The sequence below is a fragment of the Cricetulus griseus genome (genome assembly GCF_003668045.3).
Source record: "Cricetulus griseus strain 17A/GY chromosome 1 unlocalized genomic scaffold, alternate assembly CriGri-PICRH-1.0 chr1_0, whole genome shotgun sequence".
Lineage (NCBI taxonomy): Eukaryota > Metazoa > Chordata > Mammalia > Rodentia > Cricetidae > Cricetulus > Cricetulus griseus.
In genome coordinates, this window is record NW_023276806.1 from 159,309,095 (window position 1) to 159,333,091 (window position 23,997).

Genomic DNA, 23,997 nt, shown 5'->3' on the forward strand with positions numbered 1-23,997 from the left:
ATGTGTGTGGATCCAGAAATGAGAAGGACATTTCTACTGCTGACATTTCTCCTGGATGCAGCTCCTTGTCCAGTGAGGAAAGGGCTCAGGGTTGTTGCATCACCACTGTCCGAGGGGATGGGCAGGAACCACTGAAGTCAAGGAGCAGGAAAACATCTGGGGTCTGCTGTGACCCAGGACAGGTAACTTTGGAGTGTGAAAGAGTAACTTGATAAGTACATTAATACACAGTGCCTACAAACCCTGAAGTCTTTTTGTCTTACTCAGCCTTCCTAATGCTTCTACCCTTTAATACAGCTCCTCATGCTGTGGTGACCTCAACCATACAATTACTTCATTGCTACTTCATAACTGTAATTTTATGACTGTTATGAGTTGTAATGTAAATATCTGTGTTTTCTGACAGTCTTAGGCAACCCCTGCGAGAGGGTTGTTTGACTCCTCCCCACCCCCAAAGGGTCACAACCCCACAGACTGAGAACAGATGGTAGGTATTTTTTCTGAGATGAGCCTAAGATTATTACAACTTATTATTATTATTTTTTGATTTTTCGAAACAAGAGTTTCTCTGTGGCTTTGGAAGCTGTCCTGGAACTAGCTCTTGTAGACCAGGGTGGTCTCGAACTCACAGAGATCCCGCCTGCTTCTGCCTCCCGAGTTCTGGGATTAAAGGCGTGCGCCACCAACGCCCGGCTACAACTTATTTTTTCAAGCAATATTTTAGTTATTGCCGACTGTCACACATGAAAAACAAATGTATGAAGTCAAGGGGCTCATGTTTCCCAAAGCTCTTCCGATGGCACAACCAATGTCTGTGTTCTTATTTGTTCTGTAAATAAGCTATAGGTTGTTCATGTTTTTAAAAGGAACAAGAGAACAGCAAAGAGAGGGCGGTATTGCTCAACCTAGAAACATATCCTCTAGACTATGCCTGACAGTTTGCCATGTTTTAAAAATGATCTACCATCTGAGGGGAGAATTTTCAGGAGAAGACACTGACAGCCATAACAGAATTGCAATTCATTGTCTACACAGACTTCCCAACTCTCCTGGAACTATGTCATCTGTGGGTAAATCAGAAGTGACTCAACTGGCTTGCTGGTGGCTCACATCCAAGGGTGTTTTCTTTGGAACACTAAATGGATGGCTACATTGCCTCCACGGGAACGGTGTCTGTGGGCCATTCTACTTCCTCCAACATCCGCAAATTCATCCACTTCCCACCGCACCCCAACAGGGCACAACCCAGCCCTATCTTATCCCATGGGTTTTCAGACCTCTCTAGACCGCCTCACACGGATCCTCTTTGATCTCTAATATGGCAATGTCCCAAGGCTTCTTAAGGTACAATTTGTTCGTTCTGGACCTGGAGAAGAGGTGGGCCACCCACGGTATATCTGGTGTCCCAGAAGCACACACCTTCCATGAACCTCAAAGACGCAAGTCAATTCTAACTGGGAGAGCGCTGGAGCTCAGAATAATATCCCGCATGCTATCGGGCTGCACAAAGCTTATGTGCTACAGTCATAGCTGCTTTATAAGAAGCAAGGTTTCCACAAACAGGCTAAGTTTTTAGCCAGTATTTCATTAGCATTTCCAGCAATTCCAGCACAGTGTGTGATGAGAAGCAAGCACCCACTAAACAGGTGTGTAATGATCCCAATTTTTTTTATCTCAATTTTTTTCTGGGGGGGGGGGAATTGAAGCATTTGGCTTCACAGAAGCAATAAAAGCTAAAGATCCCAGGCACTTATCAATCACCCTCTTGGGAGAAATATGGCATTATCCACTTTCCCAGTGTCGTCTGATCATCTGAGCCCTACGTGCACCAGTCGGGTAGCCAGCCACACAAACAAAGCATGCAAGGTCTCTTCAACACAAATTTCCACTCACTCTCTTATTTGAAGACAACAGACCACAATGTTATGGGCAGCTAGATCCAAGAAAGAAACTAATTAGTCACTCAGATTTCACAAGGAAGACTGCAGCCACTGGGCTGTCCAGGTCCACTCCTCTGTTACCAATAGGTCCAGGAGACAGAGTGAGCACTTGGGTGGGGGGTTGCTTTCCAGATATCCAACTGGACAAACAAAGTAGACCATGTCTTGAAAGACGAGTAGGGCTGTAAAACACAGAAGTCCCTGCATGGTGGGTACAACTGCCCCACCCCCAGCCCCCTACCCCAGAGACCTAGACCATGTTTTTTCTTTCAACAGAAGGGCTGCTCCTTTCCAGCCATTTTGGGATGAAAACCTGAACATTTACTTTCAGTGTGACTGTTTTCATTGTCCAGGCTCTTTGCACGCGTCTTATTCCTGGCTGGAGGCGCAGCCCCCATCAGACGGCTCTCAGGCTTCCTCTTCTTGTGCAGGTTGCAGGCAGGAAACTGGAAAATGGGCCACAGGAAACCCCGCCTCCCACAACTGCCCCACTTTGTGACTGCAGCTCTGGTTTCATTCGGTCTATGTGTCAGCTCTGTTTTAACCCTCCACACGACAGCCAAACTGAACACCCATGTACTCTTGGCTGAGAAGTCTCCTGTAGGACTTTGGGCTTCTCCCACGAAATTAATCCCATGAATTCGATCGAGTCTCCAGTGAAAATTCAAGATGACTGCATAACACAAGACACAACAGAAAGTTGTTTTAGGTAAATGGATTTACAAGCTGCCTGATGAATTCAAACTTACCAGGCTTTGGTGCGGAACAGGAGCGGAAGTTGTAAATATACACCCCGCTACAGGCAGTCCCATTATTAGGCTATTCCAAGTTATGTTTCCTCCGCATCACAATCTCCTAGGCTGAACTACACAAAATAACTTTTCTTACAGTCAAAAGCTGTTACACAGTAACGATCTCATATACTCCACCTAAGACCACGGGAAAGCACAGATATTTACATCACGATTCATGACAGTAGAAAAAAGGGTATGAGGTAGCAACAAAAATAACTTTAGGGTTGGAGTCACTACATGAAGAACCAACTGTGTTAAAGGGTCGCAGAGTTAGGAAGGTTGAGAAACACTGCTCTAGAGTAGTTTCCTATACCTCTCTGCTGCTAAGACAGCAGTCAGAAGGCAAAATGACACTCTCAGCAGGATACAGTGCAGAGATGTCCTTTTTTTCCATCCCACCACTCCATGACTCCAGGCACTTTGACTGGGCTGTTTGATGAAAGAATCTGAGCTGGGCATGGTGGCCCACGGAGGCAGAGGTAGGTGGATCTCTGTGAGTATGAGGCCAGCCTGGTCTACAGAGAGAATTGTGCAACAGTCCAGGCTATATAGCGAGACCCTGTCTCAAAAAAAAAGAAAGAAAAAAAGAAAGAAAGAAAGAAAGAAAGAAAGAAAGAAAGAAAGAAAGGAAAGGAAAAAAGAAAAGGAATCTAAGCCATTTTGCCACTATTTCATTTAGCCAATTTCCTCGATGAACAGAGATAGAGATGGATGGATGAATGGATGGATGGATGGATGGATGGATGGATGGATGGATAGGAGAAGGGCAGAGAGACCAAAATAGACATAAAGACAGATGGACATGTTAGGTTCACCCAATGGGATTTTATTTCTGTTTGCTTTTTGAGACAGGATTTCTCTGTGTAACAGTCCTGGCTGGCCTGGAACTCACTGAGATCACCTGCCTCTGCCTCCCAAGTGCTGGGATTAAAGGCATGTACCACTGCCAACCAACCCCAATGGGAATCGAACCTAGGAGTCACACTGGGCAAAGAACCATTGACAGCTCTCTGTTCGATTTTTTAAATTTTAAGTCAAAATCTGGGTAAGTTGAAGACTGACAATGAATTCATTATGAAACCTAAGATATCGCTGGTTGAAATTGCAATCCCCCTGCTTTGGTCTCCTGAATAGCTGGGATTTCAGACCTTGCTATCAGGCCTAGCTCAAGGCTGGCCCTTAATGACAAATCAGGCCATGAGGCTCTGTGAACTGCAGAACTCGACTGCTCCTCAGATGTGGAGTGACTTGTCCTTTTATTTGACCTGTGGACACCAGGACTGTGAAACCTGTGATGGAAGGAGAGAGAGGAAACCTAACGCTAAACATGAACACTTCATGGTACTCAGAAATGAGTCATGAGAATTGTTCCTTGTGTGGAGAGGGACAGCCTGGGAGTCCCCGACCTGTGTGTGGTAGCCCTTGGAAGGGGCCTGACACCCTGAGCAGCCTTGGTGACTTCCTGTCACATAGAGACAGACAATTCATCTTACTAAAATCTTGCCAACTGTCCTTAAATTTGAGCTTCAATGTAAAGCGGGGGGGGGGGGATGCCTCCCCAACACTCTTAAGCTGTGTATTTTAGGGGCCTTGGCTGGAATGGTAAATATTCCCCCCAAATTTCTAGCTTGTAATGTTAATAAATTCAGTCTTGTGCATGCAGGGTGGTGAGGTGGACATTGGGAGTCAGGATATTTTTTTTAAAAGATTTATTTATTTATTATGCGTACAGTGTTCTGCCTTCATGTATAACTGCAGTCCAGAAGAGGGCACCAGATCTCATTACAGATGGTTGTGAGCCACCATGTGGGTGCTGGGAATTGAACTCAAGACCTTTGGAAGAGCAGGCAGTGCTCTTAACTGCTGAACCATTTCTCCAGCCCTGGGAGTCAGGATATTAAAAACAAAATAAGACAAAAAACTGGTGTATATTAAGGCTTTGGGTCTATATGATCCGAGATAGGGACAATAATAACTCTCCTTCAGGATCCCCTCTTTAGAAGGCAAGGCCACTCTTCACAGTGGTGTGGGCAAAGTGAAAGACTTTTTTTTTAAGGTTGAAAGTATTTTGCAAATAAAAAGTATATAATCTAGGCTGGGTACGTGGCTAAGTGTTAGAGCAGTCCCAGCAATCTTGAGACTACAAGGTAAGTCCCCCAAGCAGCACGAATAGGAACAACAAGGTAACATAGGAACAACAAAGTAACAATACACGGTCCTTCCAGTAAGAGGACACTCCTGTCTTCAGCTGACACCCTAAGGAAGAGGTGCTCTGACATCTGTGTTTGCTTTGCCATCAGGAAGAGTTTATTCACTTAGATACCTGAAGAGGGCTTTTCAAAAAAAAAAAAAAAAAAATCAAAATACAGGCATGCAATCTTCCAGACGACGGAAAACTGGAATCCTTCAGATAAACTTGAAAGCTCTACCATGTTAAAGGGGCTGCTGGTAGAGGTAAAAATACAAGCCCTGTGCAGTGAGAACACTTGTGCACACCACAGAATGATGGTGGGTTTTCCACAGGCAGAAGCTGAGGCGCTTCCTGCCAGAGCATCCTCCAGCTCTCCCATTGTGTTGAAACTGTAAAACCTTTCTAAATCAGGACTTCCTGCTATTATGCTGCAGAGGCGTCTTTCTGGGAAGGGGAAAACTCCTGAGGCAAAAGGTAGGAATTCCTGTGGCACCACCCAGTGGAAACACGGGGTGAGGGTGGGGGCGGGGGTGGGTGAACTGAAACACTGAGTAAGAGAAAAGTCACCTCAGCTCCTCCAGCTAAAAGTCCCAGCGCTGTTCCTTCACCGTGGATGGCACCCTGCAATAGGTCCTGCTTACAAGGGACCTGTCCCTGTTCCTCTGCCCTCTCTTGCTCCTGTGCACAGGGGGCTGAGCAGGGCCAGGATGCATGGTGCAAGCCTAGGAAGGAAGGGGTCCCAGGTGGGGTTAGATGTGAACTGTCTCACAATTCCTTCCTCTCTAAAGGACCCAAAGGGATTCTAAGGATGGGAGGTCTGCACAGCTGTGCTGGACATCCTAGATATGATGCAGGGATGGTCAGGCATTTCCTGGCAGAGTCATACCCATCCGGGTACCTTCCTCTTCTCCTAGCGAGCTACACCTGGTCTGGCCACCTGACATTTCATTTAGAGATTCGTGGAGACAGTTACAGGTCCTCCTTTCTCCTGGGTCCTGTCTCCATAAGAACATGACTACCCCTGTCCTTTCAAGGCCACTATGGGTGTCACAGGCAACAGGCAGGTTGTTTGTCCCCAGTTCATTAACTGCCATCATTAAAACATAGCTTTTCATCAAGATCTGTTTCCAAGTATGTGATGCATTGGACTACAGTTTTCTAGGGAACCGGATTGAGCAATAGGAATCTTTGGCCACATCCTTCCAGAAGCCCTGGTAAAGGAGAAAGGCTGTGCCGACCACAGAAGCTTAGTATCATTTTGTATTCTCACACGAAGTGGTTATATGTTATTGGTGTTTATGAAAAAGAAGTAGCTGGGGACATGGTGTTGGGGTTTTTGAGAAACACAGAGCTCCCCTCACAGAGTAGTTACCTGTGCTAGGAGCTGGGTGCTCCTGGGCTCTGAGGCTGTGGCCACTTCAGCTTTGGTAGCATTCTCAAAGCAAAGTTTTTCATAGTTCAGGAACTTCAAATTCCATACACTAATGCTCGTACCCCAGGCTGGTCTTTGGATCCTACTTGGAATTGAAGCTAGAGTCCTCAGTGTTGGCCCGCTCATTCGGCAGGCATGTGTGGAGGTCTGGTGGCATCTGAAGTCAGGAAGGTGGTGACTAGACCTAACAGCTTCACTGGCCCATATGCGTGTGTTTCTCTTGTATTTTCCTTCATGGACATGAAGTCCAGCCAGATGTGACCTGGCCACTGCGCCACGTGCAGAGAATGCCTTCCAGTTGTAAATAGCTTCTAATAAAGCTCTTTTTAACATGAAGTGAAAACCCAGGGGCACTGAAATAAGCGAGTAAGCCAGAGGCCACTCAAGTCCTCATGAATGGCTATCTTAAACCACACCTGGCACGTGAACAAACAGCCTGGCACATGAACAAACAACAGTGAGTGAAATAGGACAGTTAAGTGGGGCAAGTTAAAATATCTTGGTATTCTTAACAGTTGCTATTATTTCTAAGAAGATTGTTGCAGAATACACAGTACGTGATTTCAAATTTTAAAGTCTTCTTTGTCTTACACCTAAAACCTTTCAAAAGTTCAACATCAAAATGCATTGAAAGTGAACAGTGTTGCACACTGCTGCCAATGGACCATTCATTCACACCTCAGGAATGACACTGCATAATGGCCATCAAAACCATTGAATGAAAAAGATGACACCAGTCTCAAACAGGGACCCTCATCCCAAAGCACTTTGACCTCCTTGAACTCCTGTACAGGAGTCTGCCATTCATGAAGTTGGCCCTTTTGGAAATACCACATACAACTTGATGTTGATTCCTTTTTCATCATGAATATATTAGCTATAAAAATAGCCAGTGCCAGATTTAGATTATATTTCTCCCTTAGTCAAGAAAATTGACCTCTTGAAAAGTGAAATATTCTAATATAGGAGTGAGTTTATAATCTTCTACTTGGAGGTGTGTGTGTGTGTGTGTGTGTGTGTGTGTGTGTGTGTGTGTGTGTGTATTCGTGCAAACATGTTGGAGTGCACTTGCATACATACAGGGGCCAGAGGGTAACCTTAGATGCCATTCTCAGGAATAGCATCCACCTTCTGGAATAAGAACTGACTGACCAGTGAGCCCCAGGGATTGGTTTATCTCTGCCTCCCCTGCACTGGGATTACAATCGAGGGCTACCACGAGTGGGACCTAGGGATCAAATCAGGTCCTCTTGGTTGCAAAGCAAGCACTTTACCTATTAAGCCATTTCCCCAGGACAGCTGTGACATTTTTAAGGACAAAATTCTAGGTCTAATACTGTTGTTGCTGCTGCTGTCATCTTGTCATGGTGTTATTTTTGAGTCATGGTCTCATGTAGCCCAGACTGGCCTTGAAATAACTATGTAGCCAAGTGTGACTTTGAATTTCTGATCCTCCTGCCTTCATTTCCAGAGCACTGGGACTACCGAGCTGTGCTACCACATCTAGTTAACATGGTGCTAGGGATGGACCAAGTTATGCCAGTTAGGTATTCTCTCGACTGAACCATATCCCAACCCAACCTTCAGCCTTCTGAGAATCACAGAACACTAGCATCATCCTATTTGATTCAGGCATCTTGGTGATTAAAATGACTCACTTTGAGACAATGTCAATATTATGTACATTATTCTATTTACCCACATATCATAAATTCAGAGTGGGTAATAGTAAATCCATAAATTAAGTAGATTCACCAAAACCTAGGCATTTACCAAAACCAGCTGGCTGGCTGAGCACTGCTTTTGCCTCAGCAATCAAAGATGAAGGAGTCTGCTCAAGGCCATCTCTACAGGTTCTGGGTATACAGTCCAGGTGTGACCACATACTTCTGCCTAGGGGCACCTGGAGGTACAGTTCTAAAATACATTTTTTTTTTTGAGACAGGGTTTCTCTGTGTAGCTTTGGAGCCTATCCTGGCACTCGCTCTGGAGACCAGGCTGGCCTCAAACTCACAGAGATCCGCCTGCCTCTGCCTCCCGAGTGCTGGGATTAAGGGCGTGTGCCACCAACGCCTGGAGGCTTAAAATACATTTTTTTAAGAGACAGGAAAAAGAGACAGACAGAGACAGAGAGAACCTAATGCTCTCTGGTCTAAATGGCCTCTGAGGGTAAAGCTCGGAAAACAGATGGGCACTGGCAGAAATCACTTCCTTATCTATGTTCCTGAGTCCTGAACTCCAAGAGTTCAATCCAAGATCATACAAGTGAATGTTCTACCTAACCTTCCAGACAGCACTAACAGGCCAGGTGCCTTCTTTCTTTGTTCAGAGTGGGACTCGCTGGCATTACTGGGAATCCAGGCTTTCTCCTTTCCTGGAAATTATAGAATAAATCCAGGCTCTCGCCTGACTTCCTATAATGAAACAATGATTCTTCTGGGTGTAGAAGCACAGTAAACAACATTCCCTTAGGCACCTCCCTAGGTACAGAAGAAGCAGGGCTCAAATACCACCCAGCCAGGCTTGCTCCCTACATAGGAGGAGTAGCTGTTTTGGTCACTTTTTCTGAGGTCACATCCTGCCAGATTCTCTTGGACCCCGGCAGTCATGCCTACCTAAGCAGACACATACGCACCCTCCCCTTCCACTCCAATCTCTTTCCTATAAATCCCAATGAGTAGAGCTTATATTTCCACCTCCAAAGGCAAATATGACAAACTCCAATAAGGAGACAATGTGGAAATACTCCAGGTTCAGTGAAGCCTTCCAACTAGCTTCCAGTGTTAGATAATCATCCAACATCAACACCCCCTTTTCTTGCTTACAGTATTCCTTGGGTGAGTGCTGTGAGTGCAGGTGCCTTGATTTTGAGGATGACAAGCTATAGGTGTGGGCAGTGCAGTCTCCCAGTTGATTCCCAGACATACTGGGGAGCTAGCCCTGGGGTAAATCTTGAGACTTGTTTTAGTCACTCTTTTCTCCTAAGATCATGGCGGCAGGGCTGGAGGAGGGGGTACCTGCTTGACCATACATTCTGGTTAACCCAGACTTGACCCCCAACAAAGGGTTCCTTGGCAAAACCAAGGTGAAACTAGTTGGAATAACTAGTCCTCCTCCATCAAAAAAAAAAACCAAAAAAAAAAAAAAAAAACAGAAAAAAAAAAAAAAAAAAAAAAAAACGAGCTGGGCTGGTCTTTAACCCATCTCTTCTATTATTTTAAACCCCAGCAGAAACATTACTGATTTCAAAAGGTTACAGACAAACACTACATGTGTTCCAGGTAAAGAAAGGCTTTCAACCAAACGTGGCAGGACTCAAAATGGATTGTCCAAGGCAACCGTGTGAGATTCTTGTTACAAAATCTTCCATATAGGACTGGGGGTCTTTAGAATTGATGGAGTCTGGAAAGAAAGCACTTTCCATGAATGTCTTTCGAGCCATAGCCGGCCTTTCTCAGTCTAACACTGGTCTTAAAATCAGAGCCAAGTTTGTCTCAATAGAAATAAACTAACCCAGCTTCTGAACATACACTTTTCTTGGAAGTTTAAATAAAAACTATGGCGAATGACACAGGCGCTCCTCCTAGCTATCTTTATGATTTAGCCAGGAGATCTGCCTCTTAGTAACTCAGCAGGGCACTTTCTAGAAAAGGACTGGGTTTATGCACAACAAGGCCAGGCTACATTGATAAGGCTTCTTTGCTTTGCTTTGTTTTTAATTCACCAAGTGCCAGGTGTTGTATACCTTGCTGGGTGGACACAAGGATGAGAAAAGCAGATGTGGGCCCAAAGCGAGCTCCCAGGTGGATAGGTCCCACAGATGTGGAACACATCATGTCACACACACTTGCAAGTGGCCCTCATTCTCTGAAGCTACCTGGCTCAAGGGTCTGGACAACATATTATCACATCTCCTTGGTTTTGGAATTTGGAATAAGGGGTATTAGCAGGTAATTAGGAATAGCAGCCAGTTTCCAGAAATACACACCTAAACCCGTCTAGCTCCTGGGTCCAGACAGCAAGAATTTGGGTAATGAGGAAACTTGGGAATAAAGCCTCTAGTAAGGGCTGGGGTCCCAAGGGAAGGGCTGAGGGCCAGCACAGCTTTCTGCAGGGAGGGGACAGACAAACTGAAAGAAAGCCAAAGAAAGAAGGGAAGGTAGGGAAGATAATGGAGAGAGGGCAAACTACCATGTTTTCTTTCATAAGCATAATCTTGACTTGAGAGGGAGAAATGAAAGCAGAAGAGGAAGTGTTTGAGAGAAGACCAGTTGATGGGGGAAGAAGAAGGAGGGAGGGAGGGTAGAGAAGGGATGTGACTATGGGACAATGAGTGACACACGTGCATGACCATGACAGGATGAACTTTACCACGTTGTATACCCAAACCAGGAAAAGCTATTAAGTTCATTTACAAAATAAACATACATAAACAATGACTGTTGACTGAAAGCCTCTGAAGAGTAGATTCCCAGGGGAGTGCATGTACAAAGGTGGGTGGCAGGGGGATCAGTTAGGACAGAAGAACGGACCACATGTTGAGACTGGCCACATCCACAGTGTGCAGCTGCAGCTAGGGAGCTGCATCCTCACCCTGGGCTGCTGGAAGGGTCCGCTGGGGCAGGGGAGCCAAAGCAAAAGAGGATGCTGTGAGCTTGCAAAGGGCTGGAGCTCCTGATGCTGCCAGGGCCTGGGGACAGGGGAGGGTAAAGAAGGTGGGTGTCCTTTTGAACAGTAGAGGTGATGGAGGGTACCATTATTCTCTCACGGAAGAGGCAGAGAACTAAGCCTGGAGACAGCAATCTTCTCTGGGACAACCCAGACTCAGAGCCCAGCCCACCTCAGTCACTGTGCTGTATGAGGGGCTATAATGTCCTTAGAAATGAGCACAGCACTCAGTTCTGTCCCCAAACTCGGGGAGAGAATGGAGGGGAGCTGGGCTGGTGGCAATGTCCTTTGGATGCTCCTTATTTAATAAAAGGCCATGTGAAGTCAAAGGGAAACTTAAACTGCTACGCTTGGTCCTAAGGTCTAAGCAGCAAAAATTCATATCACATTTTCACAAGGTCAAGTATGCTGTCCCTCCCACCCCCCCAAAAAAAACTATAGGACTTGGGTCTTGACATTCAAGCCCCTCCATTTCAGCACCATTACCATTCAGCCAGGGAAACTGAGGCACAGAATGACTGAGTAATATCCCCTCAACCCAGTTGGCTTTAAAGCAATACTTTTATTTTTCCTATAGCACTGGTTAAATATTTTGTACATCAAATAAACCAGAAGAGATACCTCTTTTTCCTGTATGATGAGATTATCCACATATCCTACTGATTATGTTTATCCATACAGTTAAGTAAAAGGATTACAGTATTTTATCAGGGCATTCTGGGGTTTAAGAATCTGACTGGTAGAATCATGAAACTGTCCCAACTGGAATAAAACAAAAATACTCAAGGAATACCTTGAAGTGATGGAAATATAAATATTCTTCATTTAGAGAAGATAGATCCATGGATGTATACAACTACACTTGAAATCTGTGTGTCTGAATGGATGTAAACTGAAGCCTTCATTTGTTTGTTTGAGATGGGGTCTCACATTATAGTCCTCAGACTAACAACCGGCCTGCCTCAACTGCCCAAATGCTGGTGTCAAAGGTGTACATCACCATGCCCAGCAAAACCTATGTCTTTTTATTAAAGTAAAAAGTGTGTTGAGGGTCTTGTGCTTTTTGTTTTGTTTTTTCTTTTGCTGAGAGCCCTAACCTAACCAGTCTTAAGAAAATGCATCCAGATGTTCTTTTTTTTTAACCTACCCTATGATTCCTATCAGATTTGTGGCTAAATGGGAGCACCTTAGCTCCAGTAGCTTTATAAATACTTAAAAATACCAAAAGCCTTTGAGCTACCTTTGAGTCTGTGAGTAAATTCATTTTAGTTTAATTTAAATTCAAATGTTATTACAACCAATCACCTTGGTTACTTTAAAAATATGCAAGTAAAATTCTCAGCTAAGTTATAAAGGAATTCTATTTAATTTTTCTTTAATAAGTATTTTCTTTTTAAATTTACTTTTAATTTTTCTGTGCATTGGTATTTTGCCATGGAATTGGAACTACAGACAGTTGTGAGCTGTCATGTAGGTGCTGGGAATCAAACCCAGGTCCTCTGGGAGAGCATTCAGTGTTCTTAACCCCTGAGCCACCTCTCCAGCCCTCTATTTAACTTTTAAAACAGTTTAGTAGTTGTTCTCAGGAAATGTAAATTACTCCATATCAGTAAAGTTGCCAGAGTTTATTCCTAGTGATAATTCAACCCAAATCACATTTAGCTGAAGTGACCACTGCAAAGTTTATTCGGAAACTGCTGACATTGGTGTGAAGTTCCAGGAGTGAGTGTAAGGGCTATTTTAATTCTGATTGTGGAAAGGAATCAGAGAGAGTTAAATATTAGAAGATCAGTTACCTAAAAGAGAAAATGAGCTACCATCTTTAGAGGCCTTGAGGATTTGTTAACAGAAAGCTAAACATACAAACACAGGAGTAATTTAATTTGCTGGCCCTGCGTTCTAAGTGGCAACAACGGAGTCATCATGGTGTCACTGCCATGGTTTCAATTAAAAAGCTGAATGACCTCAATTCTAACTGGCCATGGGCAATAACAATATTGAGCTTTTAAAAAAAAATCAATAAAACACCAAAGTTTGGAAAGTGTGGATACAGCAATAAATAAGAGTTATCTACGTGGCCCTTCCTCCAGCTGGCTCATCCCAAGGTGTATGTTTGAGCTTAATCTCCATCCTCTTCCTTCATTTTAGCCTTCTGTTCTGGTTTGTAGTGCCCTCACTTCCTGTTACTACAGCTCCATACTCTACTGCAAATCATGACTCACACTTAAATCATAGAGACACTCATCAAAAACCCCAAATTTCACAGCACATAGGAACCCAGTCTTTCAAGAGGGCAGCATTCTTAAGACATTACAGAAGACAGAACACAAGACCAGTTCCTTAGAAATCATGTCAACCCTTCCTCAATAAATACAAACTCAATGTTTGGCACCTCCAGTCTTAGTACTCATTACTAAAATGGGCATGTGGGATGTTAATGTGAAAATAAGCCATTTTTAAAAGCATGACATGACTCCAAATAAAACCTTACATGCACACATGTTCCTGTGCATCTGTATACACAACACATGTTTTAAGAGACAACAAAAATATACAACGAAATGCTAGCAGCAGGATTTTTTGGAGATGTTTATTGTTGTCACTGTGGCTTTCTATGTTTTCCTAGGGTAATTTATGATTTTTTCACAACCAAGAAAGACAGAAAAAGTAACCTTTGGAAGATGTCTTTTGACTGGTGTGGTTCCAACCTGCTCTAAATCACCCTGCATCAGCAAAGAGAAGCTAAGATGACGAGTACATGGAAAATGTCTGCCCGGAACATACAAGGCTATTTGATGAACGTGAGGGACTTCATGTCACTCATGATGTATACAATGGAGAATAAGCAGGCTGAGGAAGGGGTCACCAGGGGAAAATTAAAACAGACAGGGAGCTCATTGCTTTTTATGCATGATGAGGAGCCCAAGGCCTAGAAGAAAAAAAAAAAAAAGAGGACTATATCACTGCCCAGGCATGTCAAGGACCCAAACTGCTTACTAGCAGGGAGTAACTCACCTTACTCCAGGAAGTCATACCCATGGGTAATTTTTTAATTAAGTGCCTTGGACTTGTCAGTAACATTTGCAACATCTGACAATACCATCTATAGAAGTATAATTTGGTGGCACAGAACACACAAAATCCAGTATGTGATCCCTGAGAAGGAATATTTTAATTTATACACACTGCCTGGAAGTCCTCTAAAAGCAATTTCAGGAAAAGATTTAGGTTCCAAAAAGTTATGACAAACATAAATTTTAATGTATGACCTCAGGATTGCATTTACTGTATATTAGCAGTTTTGAATTCATTGATTTCTTACAGAAGACAACGGGGGCGGGGTATATAAATGCTTAGGTAACTTCAAAATTCAAGCAGGGCTGATAAAAAAAAAAAAAAAACTGCTCTCCCCCATCCAAATACTGCCTTTCCCATCTAAAAGGCTTCAGTACTGGTTGTGTGGAGACTCACTGCTTACAAAGGTTCAAAAATTCACCACACACACAAAAAATCACTCCATCACAATGTCAGTATCTGTCATTCTGTAACACAGAGAAAAAGAGACAGACAGGAGCGGGGAGAGACAGAGAAAGAGAGAGAGACAAACAAAGACTGAAACAGACATAAAAAGGAGTATGCTGCCGTAATGAAAAGGACAACTGGAGCCTTTAGATGCCCATCTGTTGAGTGAATGTGAGCCCTTTTATCATCTTCATCATTAAGGTGAGTGAGAATAGTTCGGTGTAAGCACTACTAATACTTGAGGCTAGCAGATTATTTATGGGGAGGTGTCCTGGACATTGTTGAATGAATAACAGCACCCCTGGCTTCTGCCTGTGGATGCCAATTGCACCCCTGGAGGTATTCCTCGAAGGGAGCAAAATCATTCCTGGTTGGAAATGACAGAAACAGATCTCAGGCATGTTCAACTTGGACTCTGATGCCTTCATTCTTCTGATAAGAACAGTGGTTGTGGTTCTCAACCTGTGGGCTGAGACCCCTTGGGGTCACACATCAGATGCAGAGCAGCAAAATTACAGTTATGAAACAGCAACGAAATTCTTTCATGGTTGGGGGTTCACCACAACATGAGGAACTATGAAAGTGTCATAGCATTAGGAAGGTTGGGAACCACTGAATGGATTTAGGGGATGCACTGGATGATTAGGGGACATGTTCACAACCTGGACTCTCCTGTAGGATGAGTGCTTGGAAGAAGTTTCCCCATCAGCTAGAGTTTTGTTTTCCATCTCAGCCAGTCACTCAGCAACAACAGTTTACTGACCACCCACTAAGAAAGGTGCAATTGAACTTAGTCCCACTGACTCACATAGGGTGGGCTGGCTGGGTTGCTTTTACATTGGCCACTGGAGAAGTCATGGCAACACCTTAGAAGTCCAGAGAGGCAGCATGTCCTTATCAAGAAAGGGGCCCCGTGCTTCTAAAGGGCTTCTCTAAAATTCTTTGTCCTTTTTAGTAACTCTACAGATTTCTAGTCAACATTTAAAGAAGGAAAGAAAGAAGGAAGGAAAGAAAGAAGGAAAGAAGGAAGCAAGCCAGAAGGCCTGAGCTATATTTGGCATCGAAAGGCCATCACTTTTCATGCTCTGGGGTTTTGCAAGCAGAGTCATTACTGGAAGCTTATGTCGGACAGTCTCCTTAACTGTCTGACCTGCATGCCCTCCTAACACAATCTCTAATTTTATAATCCTCATAAATTCAAACCCATAACTGACCTTTTCCAAATAAATGTGTTCCACAGAGAGGGAGAAAAAGGAGTGAGACCAGAGAATATTTTGTTGGGCAATAAGGCTCAGAAATCGATTCAGGCTCTTTAATAGATGCCCGGAACATGCCTGGGTTTCCCAACGCCCCCCCCCCCCAAACCCCCAACAAAGCTGAGGCACAGATGAGAGAGGACCGGCAGGCCTGTGTGTGTGTGTGCGTGTGTGCGTGTGTGTGTGTGTGTGTGTGTGTGTGTGTGTGTGTGTGTGTGTGTGTGTGTGTGTGTGTGTGTGTGTGTGTGTGTGTGTTGGACAACAGAAAACAAAACAGAACACACACGCGCGCGCACGCACGCACAGAAGAAAAGAATGTTCTCCTGAGAACCAAAATGGCCAAAGAGACTTCCAAGTTTTTTGAGACTGCCCTGGAAAGACTGGCGGGGTGGAGGAAGCACCTCTAAGTCAATAAGGCGGTGACTCGCCTCGCTCTGCAGCGCCTGCTTCGCAGGCTGACAGTGGCTTGCACAAAACCCCTCCTGTGCGGAGCAGCGGAAACTCCCAATGAGATTAGTCGGTGTGTGTGTGCAGACATTACTTAGCAATGACTAAAGGGGCTCTCTTCCTGCAGCAGCCAGTGGAAAATTCAAGGAACATTTTTCCCCCTGCAGCAGCAGAATCCCTTTAACCCTCTCCCCAGCCAACTCCAAAAACAACTCGGCCTCCCCCCCATCCCCAACTGCCCCCACCTCGGGCAGAGGACTGCCGGGAGTTAAAGGCCAGCAAGGGGCTTTCGAAGCGGGGAGGGGAGGAGGGGGCTGGTGGGGAAGGGGCGGGGGACCCTTGAACACTACAAAGGAAACTGTAAAAGGCACAAATACATAAACCTGAGAAGCAGCAAACCACAGTTTCTTTGTGAGCTCCTCAGTGAGTCATTTTCAAGATGCTGTCTGCAGCCAGTTTCAAAGCGGAAGCGCACGGCAATTAGTCTTGCCGTTTCCAGACAAGCCAGAAACTCTCCCGACACTCGTTTTTTTTTTTTTTTTTTTTTTTTTTTTTTTCCTTCTAAAAAGCCCCTTTTGCAGTTTCTGAAATAGCCTTTCTTGCTTCCACCCCCACCCGCCGCGTAACTGCAGCTTATCCTCGGAATGATTCGGTTCCGAAAACGTAACAGAGACCTTTAAAAAAAATTTTAGCTCTCGCCCCCAATTTAATCCCCCCTCCTTCTTAAAAAAAACAATAAAATAAAATAAAATAAAAAAGTTCTAGTAACAGTACAGGCCAGCAGGCAGTTGGAAGTTAAAGAACTGATAACTTCAAGAGCATCCCTTGCCTGGCCCATGTCCCAAATCCGAATCCGGACCAGCAGACTCGGTCGGCTTTTAAATGTCCAATTGACTGGGCGTGCGCCTGGGGCGGTGACCTGGGCGGGGGTCACCTGCCCAGAGAGTGGACACGCAGCCCGGTGCTCCACATCTCCACTGCCCACGTCCTCCACCCCCTCTCCATCCCTGTGCCCTCTCTGGAATTGAGCACCCGCGCCTTGGTGCCCATCCTGAAGGGATCCCGACCGCAGCCCCAGCTTGAGGTCAGCGGCGATCCAGCCTCCAGTCACGCAGCCCGCTCCGGCCACCATCCTCAGTCCCAGGGCCTGCAGGGGTGCGGGAGCTTGTACGCCGGGTGTCCCCTTCCCCTGGTTCTTAGCGAAGCCCCCCCCCGGCTGGCGCAAGAGCTCCCGCGGTGGCGGCGGTGGCGGTGACGGCGCACAGCATCCTCCCCCTCGGGGACGCACCCCCAACCTCCCCCACCACAGTCTACAACCCACCCCACAGAGCCCACCGCCCCACCCCCACCAGCCAAAGAAAAGAAAGAAGGAAGGAAAAAAGAGAGAGAAAAAACTACCCCGAAGAAAACTTTGCAAGCGCCGGAGCAACAGGCAAACAGTCCTGCAACCTACCCAGATGTGGGGGAGCGTTTGGGAGTCTTCTTGGGGAGATTTCTAGGAGGACCCGGGCGAAAGCCCCCGACTTTCCATGCTGACAGGCGTCTGCAGACGGTCTGTTGCTCTTGTAATGAGATCCTGATTTTTCCCCCTTTTTTTCTTTCTCTCGCTCCTCTTTTTTTTTTTTTTTTTTTTTTTTTTTTCCTCTGCTGTGTGTGAGAGCAGGAAGTTGGAGCAGTCAGGCCGAGCCTGCTCACTTCCTTTACTGCATTATTCCCCAGGCGGTGTGCAGTCTGTGTAAACAGGCTTTTCCGCCCCGCGCCGCGCGCCCGGGCCGCGGCTGTGCGCCGGGGCTGCCCGCCCAGACCCGCGCATCCCCCGGCGCCGGGCCCTGAGCCCGCCCGCACGCCCCGCGCGCCCCCGCGCCGCGCCCCCGCCGCGCCCGCCCGGCTTCCTGCTGGGCCACCCCAGGGGAGGAGCCTGGGGACCCGCCGGCAAGGCCGCCGCCCCTCCACACGACGGGTTCGGTCAGCTCCCGGGCACCCAGGTCCCTGAACTGGGCATCACCCTGGGGTCGTGCCCTGCAGCGTTGGCCTGCAAGGGAGCTGGGCGCGCTGCTCTCTATAAGCAGGCACGGAAGAGTTGTGGACAGGAGGGATCGAGAGTGGGGTTCAGGGCTTGGATGCTCTGGGCACTGGCCTGCTTTTATTGCAAACCAGGCGAGATTAGGGTGAAAAGATGTAGGGTGTACGCAAAAGGAGATGGACGCTTCCTAGAGATGCGGTCGAATAACGTTATCTTATATTAACTTATTTAACAGCAACAATATAATAAATAATAATAATAATAATAATAATAATAATAATATACATTTTAAGCCAGCTTTAGAATTAGGGTCCTCTTTGGGAAAAACTTTTTAAGAGCCACAAACTAGAAGCCAGGTTTCTTAAGAAAGATACGGGTAGGGCTGAAGAGATGGCTCAACCCTTAAAGGCTAGGCTCATAACCAGAAATAGAAGAAAGAGACGGTAAAGTGGCTTAAAAGACACCACCTTAGGAACTCCAGGTGGCTTGAGACTCCGGAAGGGGAACCCTGTGGTCTCAAGCCTGGACTCCCCACCCCTGGCCAGGATCTGATTGGAGAGTTGGACAAGTCTCTGAGGCTGCAGGGGAGGGAATGGGTCTCTTATTAAACCCTTCACACAGTTTCCCAACCCCAGCCTTCTGCTTCAAACTCACAGCCTTCCAGAATCTTCCAGCCTCATGCCCCAGCTCTTTAGGGCTTCAGATCAGTGGGTTTTAAACCTGTACGTTCAACGTTGTGTGTGTGTGTGTGGAGTGTGTGTGTGTGGGGGGGGGGGATGGCGCATAGTGGCTTGTTAAAACCCGAATTGCCCAGCCTTAGCCCGCTCTCCTCCTTCCCTCCCACCCACCCCCACTCCCTGCCCCACGTTGTGTTTGGTGTGATTGTCAGCTGGAGAATCACGTTCCAGTGTGGGGTGGGGGTGCTTTGAAATCTAGGCCACAGCACACTCATCGCAGACCAACACCAGTTTCCAGGTCAGGAGGAACACATTCTGACATTTCCTCATTTTTTTCTAGTATTTGTGATCTCTCTGAAATATTATTAGTTTATAAGTATCTCCTTACTATTAAAGGTCGGGGAGATTAGATTTATGGAAGTAAATACCACCTCCCCCATCTATTAGTGTCTATCCGAACATCCTGTTAAACAGGGCCAACGTTTTTGCTTAATAACTAATGTGTATAACCTGTTGATTGGGACCAGGCTCCCCAGTGCTCTAAGAGGTAAGAAGTGAAACAGAAGGAGGGCGAATGGGGCTGTTATCAAACCCTGATTTCCACAGGCAATTTTCCACTTGAGATTATCATTTAAAATCCCTGGCTGGCTTCTCCTGTCACTCAGCAGAACCCAGACTGTGTGTGTCCCTATATGATCCAGCTGTCCGTGTGAACTGAATGCAGAATGTAAGCGTACCATCCAGCGCAGAAGCACAGACACTTAGGAACACATGTTGCTTTTTATTTTAGAAAGCATGTGTCTGGGAGAAGCCAGTCTCAAACAGCTAAATGTTGTATGGTTCCAGCTCTTTCCAGAAAATGTGGAACTATGGGAGCAGTGAGAAATTTGTGGTCACAGGCGGGGGTGGGGTTTGGGGGGGTGGGGAGTGGGGCTGGTGGTGGTGGTGGTGTTGGAGACAAGAAAGGAATGGATAGGCAGAACAAGACTTTTAGGGCCAGCCATGAACTGCTCCGTGTGATGCCATGGTGCATGGGTGCATGTAATCTCACATTCCTCACAACCCACAGGTTATCTTCAGGGCCATCAAGAGAACCGTGGGCCTCGGGAGAGAGTGTGTCAATGTGTCAGGCAAGTCATTTGTGAGTGGCGCACCACTGTCTTGGGGAAGATGGCAGGAGTTAGAGACACAACGCCTATACAGCTGCTTGGAAAGAAAGCTCAAGAAACCTGTACAGGTCTCACTAGAGATTTAGCTTGGAGGTAAAGTACTTTCCTAGCATGTACAAACCCATGAGTTCAACACTCAGCACTAAATAAATAAATAAATAAAGGAAACAATTACAGGTAGATTTAAAAAAAAAAGCATAACTGGAGGGGGAGAAGAAATCAAACCAAGCTATTCTAAAACAGACAGAGTGGTAATATTAGACACCTGGGGATTGGTGGCTCTGGGGAGAATCCATCATTGCTTTGGAGAGGCTTCAGTAGTTGGGAGTACAACAGAGTTTAGTGCTTGGGAATGGACAGCCAAATGGGGCAATGGGAAGACAACCCACTCCCAAGAAAATGTTCTCTGGAGGTCCCAGTCTGATGCTGCTCTTCTGAGTGTGCATCTTTGACTAAACTCTCCAGCCTCACTGAGCCTGAACAAGCAATCATTTCCACTGTTTTATTTTTTTTTATATAGTGAAAACGAAATTTACATTAAAACAACATGCATTATGGAGTAGGGTTTTTAAATGTTTGTGAATTTCATTTAAAGGCGCTTTTGAAGAAGTTTCATAGACTTGTGGGTGGCCTTGTGGGAGCTGGCCTTCCCACTGCTTGTGGTTAAAGGATTTTCTGGGGACGCTGAGAAGCTTGGATTTGGATTGTCTCAGGAGTCCCCTGCCTGTTCCTGTGCAGCTACGGTGAAAAAGTTTCTCCTTTTCCTTTGTAATTATAGTTTGGGAAAAAAATAGCATCTGCCAGGCTTAAGTGGAAGAATTTGCTTCTTTTTCTTTTTAATTGTGGCTTTGAAAATAAAGCAATAAAATGTACCTGTTTTAAATGTCTAGTTCAGTCATGCTAAGTGTGTTTGCTTTGTTAGGAAGCTGATCCCCCAGAACACATTCATCTTATAAAACTGAAAAGCTATAACCATGAAGAACAACCTCACCCCCACCCTTACCCTGACTAAGCCTTTGGAAAGACTCATTCTACTCCTTGCTCCTATGAATTCTTCATGTAAGATACTTCACGTACGTGGAATCATACAATATTTGTCTCTCCTTGACTGGCTTATTTCACTTAGCATAATGTCCTAAAGACTAAAGCTGAATACTTTTCCAGTATATGTAGACATAATTTATGGGCATTTGGGCTGTTTCTACCTCTTGACTACTGGGAATAATAAAAATTTGTTTACTCTTATTATTTTTGTGATCCTGGGGATCAAGTCCAAGGCCTTGTACATATTAGGTAATCTGCCACACCATGAACCCAAGAACTTACATTTTTAAATGATTGAAAACAAAAATTTTAAAGGGTAACATTTTGTTACATGTACACATTACATAAAATTCAATTTCAGCATCCTTAAAGTTTTATTGGGACATAGATATGCTTATTCACTTATATACTGTCTAACATTGTGTTTGTTCTACAATGGAATGGATTAAAAGGAGTGACAGAGACTATATGGTCTATACAATTGAAAATATTTCCCTTTTGGTTCTTTACAGGAAACATTTGCCTACCACTGACTTAGCCAACAAAATCATGTATCCTTTTTGATTGTTCAATTAAAGAATAAACGCTTTCTGTTTCATCTTGGTTTGCTTTAGTTTTGCCTTTTGAATTTTGTGACAGGGTCTGGTTACACAGCTCAGGCTTACCTCAGATTACTGGTCCTCCAGCATATACCACCTTGCTGACAATGGCTTGACTTTTAAACCACTTTCTTCCTTGTTCTGAAGAAGGCCTTTATGTGTCATGTCAGATGAAAATCTCAGCATCCTTAACAACCTTCACGTCCAATAATTTCACCTTCAGAGTAAACTGAGCCTCATTTAGTTATTCTTACTTGGTCTTCTGAAGAGGTGAACAACCACTGGTTGTTCCAGTCACAGCCCTGAGATGCTCCTTCAAGACTCAATTCAAGTCTCTGAACAGACCTGAGCCTCATTCCTGATGGTTTCACATCATAGCTGCTTGCTCAGGGCCTCACCCCTGGGAGGCTGATGTCAAACCCAGGAATCTGTATTTTTTCAAAGCTCCACCCATACCACCTTTGTCCTTGAAAAGCACATGTAAATGCCTTGTCCATCCCTTACTCACTTCACATCTGGCCTCCTCCAAGCAGCCTTCCAAGATCAACCAGATAAACCACCTAGAACATCTCTCCTTACCCATATACACTACTGTATTTGAACTTGGTGGGGACCCATTGAACAATTTGTTCCTATGAGTCAAATTCTTTAATTAAATGATTTGTCTCTGCCCTGTGCGCGTCAGATTCTTGGAGAGAGAAATGTGACCTTTGTGCTCTTGTAAATACTATCCATCACATCTGGGAAATTGCTAGAAAGGCTTCTGTTCACACTCTGCTATCAATCATACTGTGTGATGCAGCTGGGTTCTACCAGCCACTCTGATTCATGGGATATGTGTAGCAATTGTTGGCCTTTCACAGTCAGATTGCCTGTAATGGCTCCAACTTCATTATATGTCTCCCCGGCTGTGCACACCCAAACAAAGAAAAAGTAGAGCCTGAAGTGGTGGCATGCACCTCCAATGCCAGGACCCAGGATGCCAAGGCAGGTGGATCATGAGTTTTAGGTCAGCTTTGGCTATAGAGCCAGATCGAGTTTCAATAAATAAATAAATGAAAAACTAACAACACAAGTATAGCAAACACAAGACTACAAGACCCACATTTGCCTGGAATCACGTGGCATGATCAACTTGGAAATAATATTTCAATGATATCTTTCTGCGTGTAACAGAACAATTTCTTGTTAGCTAATATGATGCTTTGGCTTCCAGTTTCAGCCCATTTCAACAGAAATACCCAAGGATAAATCCTTCAATTGAGTGCATCTGAGAGATAAATTGTTCACTTGATGAGTTATGGCTTTGAGTTGATTGAATGAATCACTCTCTTATGAATCCTCCATCTATAACCTTAATACCTACTCAAAAAGTGATAATTTTTGTTTTGTTTTGTTTTTTTGAGACAGGGTTTCTCTGTGGCTTTGGAAGCTGTCCTGGCTCTTGCTCTTGTAGACCAGGCTGGTCTCAAACTCACAGGCATCCACCTGCCTCGGCCTCCCCAGTGCTGGGATTAAAGGCATGTGCTACCACCACCTGGCTGGTAATTTAAATTTTTATTTATTTGCTGTGTATTTGTGCACATGCATGCATATGTATAGTTCAGACAACAACATTTTAAGAGTCAGTTCTCTGCTTCTAGCTCATTTTGAGTCAGGGTCTCTCTTGTTTCTGCCACTGTTCTGTGTACTCTAGGCTTGAGAGCCCATGAGACACTGTTGGCTGATTCCCCTGTCTCTGCTTTCCGTCTTACCATAGGAGTGTCTGGATTACAGATGAGTGTGCCATGGTATTCAGCTTTTTACATGAGTTCCATGAACTCAGGTCATTGGACTTACATAGCAAACACTTTTACCCACTGAGCAACCTCAGTGAGCCATTGCCTGGCCATGCTAATTGTGTTGTTAAATGAACCTGCAGTCCATAAAAATAGGAATGACACACGATGAAGTTTTACAGTGGTATGGTACAGATGAGAACAGTCATCAGAGGAGAACAACTAATGGGGGAATTACAACTAATGTCAAATATTTACATAGATTAAAATTGACTAGGACTCTGTAGTCTCCGACCTCCCCCAAATCCACATCTGTACCATTAGAAAGAAGGAAGAAAAGGCAAGTAGTGACAGAGTATCACAACTCCCTGAATTGTGAGTCACTGCCATCATTTCCAGAACAACACAATAAAGAACCTGCCCAGACTAGTCAAAATCACCTCCTACATGACATAAG

General features: G+C 45.0%; 1 protein-coding gene and 1 long non-coding RNA gene across 2 annotated transcripts in view; one reads left to right on the forward strand and one right to left on the reverse strand.

The window, feature by feature from the left end:
- The window catches only part of Elk3 (ETS transcription factor ELK3), a 61,402-nt gene extending 43,648 nt beyond the window's left edge, over positions 1–17,754 (reverse strand). Inside the window, 1 exon segment of the mRNA NM_001246732.1 lies at positions 17,704–17,754. The gene's annotated coding sequence lies outside the window, so the exon portion shown is untranslated.
- On the forward strand, positions 16,862–22,377 carry LOC107979681. Its single transcript, XR_003480425.2, has 4 exons — positions 16,862–17,334; positions 20,020–20,212; positions 21,042–21,192; positions 21,676–22,377. It is a non-coding gene; the product is annotated as an uncharacterized LOC107979681 (long non-coding RNA).
- Positions 22,378–23,997: the final 1,620 nt, after the last annotated feature.